Source organism: Pelodiscus sinensis, chromosome 3, assembly GCF_049634645.1.
Source record: "Pelodiscus sinensis isolate JC-2024 chromosome 3, ASM4963464v1, whole genome shotgun sequence".
Lineage (NCBI taxonomy): Eukaryota > Metazoa > Chordata > Testudines > Trionychidae > Pelodiscus > Pelodiscus sinensis.
In genome coordinates this window covers 61,263,043-61,270,345 of record NC_134713.1, presented here as the reverse complement: position 1 = coordinate 61,270,345, position 7,303 = coordinate 61,263,043, and positions in this window count along the sequence as shown.

The following is a 7,303-nucleotide window of genomic DNA, read 5'->3' as shown; positions in this document are numbered from 1 at the left end:
TTATATGGCTTCATCTTTGTCCTATCTGCACTGAAGACTAATCTGTTATGCAGCATTTCATAGGACACTCAGTTTTTCAGGCGAGCGTATCTGATGCCACAGAATGAAACGGAAAAATAGGAACACAAACCTGCAGCACAAACGCCTGCTAAAGTCAGTGGAAGTTTTGTTTAAGTAAAGATTGCAAGGCAGGGCCCACAGATAATCTTCTGTGTTGTCTTGTGTCGTCTTATTTCACAAAGTCCATTTTAAGGCTCTTCTCTAACCCTAAATTCATATTTAAGCTTCAGAGAAGCTGAATTTAAAATTAATTTAAAATTAAAACGATCGAAAAACTAATTTTTTCTTGTTCAAACGCTCCATGTACAGCGTTTTCAACCAGCTGAAAAATTCCCCAGGGCGATAATGACCTAATTTGTCCTAAATTCAGTCAAACTCTCTCTCTCAATCAAACTTTCTCGCTCTTTGTAAAACTAATTGTCATTGGATGTTGTTTGTCATATATGCAAAATATGATTGTGCAGAAATCACACACACACACACACACACACACACACACACCGGGAAAGGGAAAAGAAAGAGAAAAATACTTTTTTCGATACCTGTAGCTTTGTAAATAACTCCTCTGCCAATAGATGGCATAGTGTCCTTTCCTTGTAAAGGAGCCTGGATTAAAACCTTGGTCGATTTATTTAACTTGTTTGTTTGTTTTTCTATTGCATTTCTAACGCATAAACGTCTCTTTTCATTTCCTCCCCGTAGGGACGGAAAACATAGGTATCTTTAAAAGGTATATTGCAAAAATTAAAATTACAGATGTAATACATACTGTGAAACCTATAAAAATGCGTTTACAATGGTTACTTAAAAAGAAATTTATAACTTTCATATGTACCTTCCTTATGCAATATGCAACCGCCATATGTTTCCTAGTTCCATAATTCAGTTTTTCCTGGACAGCTAGAGCAGGTAGTGCTTCTTAAAGTACATTTCATGTAATATGAGAACTAGCCCTGACTAAAGACCGAGGGTCACCATAAAAACAAAAGCCTTGCTTAAAACTTCTATTTAACTCCAAATCGTTGCTTACAATTGCACCATAGTATTCTTGTGGGCCCACGTTAGGATAAAACTGGGATATACACTGTATCTTTTTACTGCTGAAATCCCAAATCCCAAACATAAATATTTCCAATTAGTGCTTCTGCCCTAAACGATAGTGATTTAAGACCTCCTAATTTAATTCGCTACATGTTTTGATATTTTTCCTGAGACAATAGTGAAAATATTACTTAAATTTATAGTAAAGCAATAAAAAAGTTAAGCCTAGTGTTTCCTCAGCCCTCCTTTAATGTTTGCCGTCTCTTATTTTGTGACTAGAATCACGAAAAGGCTGGTTTTTAAATCATTTTCCCCCTGAAATTAACAGTAAGTACGAGTGGCAAAGTCCTATTAAAGACTAGAGATTTCCTTTAAAATGATTCATACTCGTGGCTGCGTAATTCCAAATTGATGTCATATTTTTACATGTTAGAAAACTCAATGAAGATAATATTTATAGTTTTAACATCGGTGGCTTTAAATCGTGTCTTTAATTCTTTTAATGCAATTCCCTCCACGTTTTCATCGGGCAGGAAAACTGATTAAAAGGAATCGCGTGGTTTATTTCCGCCTGTATACGCTACAGCAGGCAAGAAGCATATATTTTTCCGAGTTTTAAAACCGAAACTATGGATACGGAGAGAGCGATCATTTTACAGTTAATTAAAAATAGGTCAAATGGCGTGTTGAGATGGCAGGAAGCTAAGCAAAACAACAGACCAAATGCAACAGAAATAGAGAAGGTAGGTCAATCCTATAATGTAGGCAGCAAAGCTTCCATGGACTTGAGGGCGGATTCTGCAGTGCTCTTTGAAATCAACGGGAGGTTTGCTTGGGTACTGCATAATCGCTGGACACCTGGTTATTTAATAAACCAGACGGGCTTGTTCCTCGTGCTGCTTCCCCAAAGGGATCTAATCCGCCCCTTCCCACCGGTCTCATTGTTTCAGGCTACACTGGAGTCTTGGCGTGGAACATCTGAAGCAAGTGTGTTGGGTAGCTAACAATAATAGCTGCACAGCTCACCAGGCTAAGAGGAGACCTGTTGCTGAGTAGCACCGTGTTGTCAATATCGGTTTAGGTACATGCATAGGACCCGGATTTGGCAGTAAAAGCAGCGGAGGGATTCACTTTCAATGACAACAATGGATGAAACCAGTCTGCTAAACTTTACACCCAACATCCTTAGCTCCCTCCCTCTCCTTCCAGGCCTGTTCTACCACTGACTCTTCCTGGATGCTAATCACATCCGTCGCAGATAACGTTGGCTCAAATCCTGGGGTCTTGAGTCCGGGCGGAAGTCTGATCTGTTGCGTGAATGAGAATCTGTGGTGGATGGAGTTACTCTAGGTTTACACGGGTGAAACTGACATTCGAATCCAGCCTTTACTCATGCGTGGCCTAAATCGGTCAAGTTTCGCTGGAGGGTGGAATCAATAGGACAGAAGGAAATGGCCGACAGTGTTAATATTGCTGTGCGCTCTGGATTTCGGCTATTGAGCTGGAACGAAAGCCTCTCCGAAAGCGGGGCTGAGATGTTCCAAAAGGACCGGTTTAGCCACCCAACTCCCATTCGTGTGAGTGGGAGTTGCGCGTCTGACTCCTTGGTTGGGAACATCCAATTGGTAAAGGGCTCCGCTCGTTTTCTGGTGCGCAGAAAATAGCTCCCATTTACTTGCGAGACTATGGAACGGATCCGGATCGGCCTGCAGTCCACGGGGAAGGCGGGGGAATGTTGTCCCGGTTCACACTGTGGGAACCCCACTGAAATGAGCGTACTATTCGTCCCTGGAGGTTTTGATATTGATTTGATTGGGAACAAGGACAAGCCCTGGAACAAATAGGGTTCAACCTTCTTTATTCATTTCGGACAAAATTGACTGATTTCAGTGGGAGGTTTGGCTGACTAGCACGTGAGCGACTGAGCTCCTCCTCTTCAGCTCCAAATTACCGCTAGATTCCGTTTTCATTGATATCCCTGACAAAACCCTCCCGATTTCCAATGTGAAGGGGATCGGGTCCATTATCGATCAATAATGGATCATGACTGGTCGATCATGTAGCTCGCAACTCTCAGACACTGGAGACCGTTTTTTTATTGATTATGTTTGCCTCTTTCATTTTAAGCTAACATTAATACTGAGAAGGGCGCTTAACAGGAGAGCTGTCGAAAACAACTCGGTTCTTAACTGCAAGAGCGTTTAAACAAATGATGCTTGAAATCCAGTCCCTAATTTACAGATTTGGGCCTAGAGAGCCTGCATGTAGCTTACTGCTGAGAAACTGTAATGCCTTTATACAACCAGGAGGGTTAAGGAAGTTTTCCTGCCTGTTTCAAATTTAAGCCGTACTTAACCTTATTTTAGCATGTTTTTATAGGTGATACAGATCTCTGGGAGATTCAGTCTAGAGTTTTTTGTTATTGTTTCACCTCCGAGCTAAATAATGTACTAGCGGGTGGAATAACTGAGGTGCTAGCTTGCCTTCCAGCATTTTACATTTGCTCAATCTTGCCCTAGCACTTTGCTTAGAACAAACTAGAAACGTTATATTGATGGATGCACGTCTCATGTACACTAAGGTCATAGCTTATCATGAGAATTTCTGATCAACTGAAAATCCTCTTTATTTGCTAATAATTAGTTTTATTGTATTATAAAGCAGCCGAGCTAAAATATCTGCTGACTTTTTATATAACACTGTTTTGGAGCGGAGGGGGAAGTCCACCTTACTGAAAACTTTTGTAAAATGATCAAAACAACTTTCTTCGGGACCGATCCTGACTTCCCAGGCTGAGTAAAGATATACGGAATCGGGCCCCTAAAGAAAAAAAAGAAAAAAATGTCGTTTTTTACATTCTTGCTAGCTTTCATGATAACCGAAATTTACTGTTCAAATATATTTGCAGAAGGAAAGTGTATGAATGACAACAAACCTCAAACACACTGAATATATGGCATATAGAGGTTTAAGAAAATGTCAAGTCGTGTAAATGTATTGTTCAGATCTAAATTTGTAATAACTTTGAATACAGAAATACAGTACTCAAATGCTTAAACCACATCTACATTTAAAGTCCAGAACTATAAAGTTTATGCCGAGAGACATATGAAGGTGTGTTTTTCATCATCCCTTCAAAAAAAAATTTACAGCCATATGGATCACAGATCGTTCAACACATTTAAATAAATCCAGCTTATTAAAAAAAATGAAAACAGCAAGTCAAATTGCAGATTTGCAACAGAAAACTGAAAAAGTAAACGCCCTGAAATACTGGAGGATTTTTATATTCCTGATGTGAAAACACTCAGGGGCAGAACAATAAAATTTCATTAGTGTACAAACGCTGCAGCCTTATCCCTCTAAACGTCAGACTCTTTTGTATATAGGACAATAATTTAGCCCTAAAAGAATGAAACGGGAATGAGGTTTGATCAGGAACCTTTGTAAATATCTCCCGGTTTCCTAAAGTAAGTGCATGGCATCTGTAACTGGTTGGCTTTGATTGGTTGGTTTTGAAATATGTCCCGCTTAGTCTTCTAAGCCCGGGCTCCGTGTAGTGCATACCACAGCAGGCTCCTTTAACAGACGCAGTAGTGTTATTGGGAATACAGGGCAGACAGCCGTTTTAATAGGGGATTGTTGTAGCCACTTAAATTGGTGACTGGATTAATATTGCACCTTTCTGGAAAGATGCTGTCGCGTGCAGCCCTAGATCCACATAGCATGCCCGGTGGCATTGCTTTCTGCAGAAGTTCTCTCGGCTCTCACCATTTAAAAACAAAACTCAGTATCACCATTGAGATCAACAGCCCCAATTTAAACACAGTTCCAGTGCCTGTGCTGTTTATTGCACATTGCTCTTGCCAGTCACTCTCACCGGACCCGCTGTGACATTCCGCCATGTCTGCCAGGAAAACCCAGGGGCAGGCTCCCAGGTGCAAAAGGTGGGTGGGAAGCATTCCGGTATTTTCAGCCCTAAGTCTACGCGCTGGTGGGTTCAGGACCTGATCCCTGAGACAGGACCTGTCGATAAGGGAGATGATGGTTTGGAAAGTACCTCCCGGGCGGCGTCCGGAGGATGGCTCGCAGTTTCCCGGGAGAGCCCTGCCACTTCAGATCCTGCGAAGGGACAGTTACCCTGGTGATGGGGAAGGGGCCATGGTGATCCGCCGGCAAGGTCCTAATTACAGAGAGATCCACGGAGCCGCCGCATGTACAGATCCATTTCCCGCCTCTGTATATACTGACCTAATTTCCATCCTGATGGAGTTTAGACTCTTGAAAGATCCTTTAGCTTAGCACTTTCATCCACTCTGCACATCTGATTTTCCTCAGATTCAAACACAGTTGGAATAGGCAGAGCAGACAGATTTTAGACCACGGAACAGTTAATATATCCCAGATTGAAAGTAAAGATAAACTAACTCCACAGCACTGTTTAGTGACTGACACTAGACATTTTACATTATTCTATAGATTCAAAATGACATCAACTGCAGTGTGATTTTTCTACTTATGACTTGCTTTAAGACAAGTTACTATCTTCTCCAAGGGGGGCTGGAGAATGTCTCTGCTTGTTTGATTCACTCAATGTGTGTCGGACATCTATATCTTCATACCAATAACGTATTTCTAAATTAGGGTTAAAATAATTAAAAATAATTTGGAAAGTTGAGTTAGTACTAGGATATTTGCTAGGCAGTCATCCCCCTTCTCCCCGGTTCTGGGGGTTCAGTCCACTCGTTATTAAGGTTACATACCACATTTTAGTGCTATGTAAAGCCCTGTAATCTGGACCTTTAGAACTAGAAAATTTGCCCCTCAGTAGTTCAAACAATAGCTCTAAAGAACATACATGACAACAGAACGTTAAAGTAGTCACACCATTACAGAATATTGATAGGGTTGTTTAAAACTGCCGTAAACACATGATCGGTCCGATAGCAAATCTTAATCTTCATTACACCTAAGAGATACTTTTTTTTCTAATGTAATGATATGAACTACTTTGTAACACCGTGATAGGCTAACAACCTGGATAGGCACACAGTTTCTTTGACTTGCTCGAAGAAACAACGAAGATAATTTTGGCCCCAGCTCTCAGGAGTTTTTGTTCCTAGGAAAAAAGACAAAACGAACCCTTCCCTACTACTCCGCACCTGAAGATGATTATTATTTAAGTTACAGCGGCCGGGTATTCAGTGTTTATACAAGGTTTCGTTTAATTCTTTTTTTTCCTGTTTAGCTTCAATTGCAATATATTATTTTAACGGGGACTTCATGTGTTGCTGCTTAGATTCACGCTCGCCCATTTTAATAATAATTCGGGTGACTCTCTAAATACCATCTTTCCTCGCCGTAGAAGACAACCACAAAACCCTGCTCTTTAGAAAAAATCGTTTGCTCCCCCGAAGAACCACTGTCTCAAGGCATGACAGTAGGCACTATTTAAAATCTCGGGACAGTTTATCTCATTTCAAATGAAATTCCTCGAGGGGAGTTTTAAGTCTAAATCAGGTACGGTCCCAACCATAGCATTAAAAGCTCCTGTCCAGAAAGGTAAAAGAACAAAAACCTCTGGCAAGCTAATTAGCGTTAGTGTTGCTCCACCCCTTAATTTGCATATATGCAAAGCTAAATCCTCCGAGGCTTGCGTGTGTTCCCAGGAGGAAACTTTGCAAGCTAGGGAAAGCAGCGTTCCCCGTTTAATGAATGTTCATTTTAACTTAATTTGAGGGGAGTGTAACGGGGGGAGGGCACGGACCTGTTTTTATATGTTGAATTCTGGTCTGGGCTGCTGTCCCTGTCAAATGAAGGAGCCTCGCACCTTTCAGGCGGGACGTGAAGGTGACGCGCCGGGAGGGGGAAAAAAGAGGGGGAATTGTGGAGCCAGCGAGCAACCCGCTGAGTCCCCCCACACCCTGCAGTTTTATAACCTTGTAAGGAAGAAGGACCGGGCTCGAGATAATCCCCAATTTCTGATTGGCCCGCACGGGGCTTGATTGACACCACGCCCTGGCTCCGCCCAGTCCCAGTCACTTTATTGACACTAATGAGCGAGTTCTTTCCCACCGGTCTCCCGCTTGGAAGTGCTGACAGATCAAGGCAACAAATTTCAATTACCGGCCCTAATTTGTGTCCGCAGCGCGTTTGTTACCCATGTCAGTCCTGCCTGGCCCGTCAGACGGGGCAGAGCAGC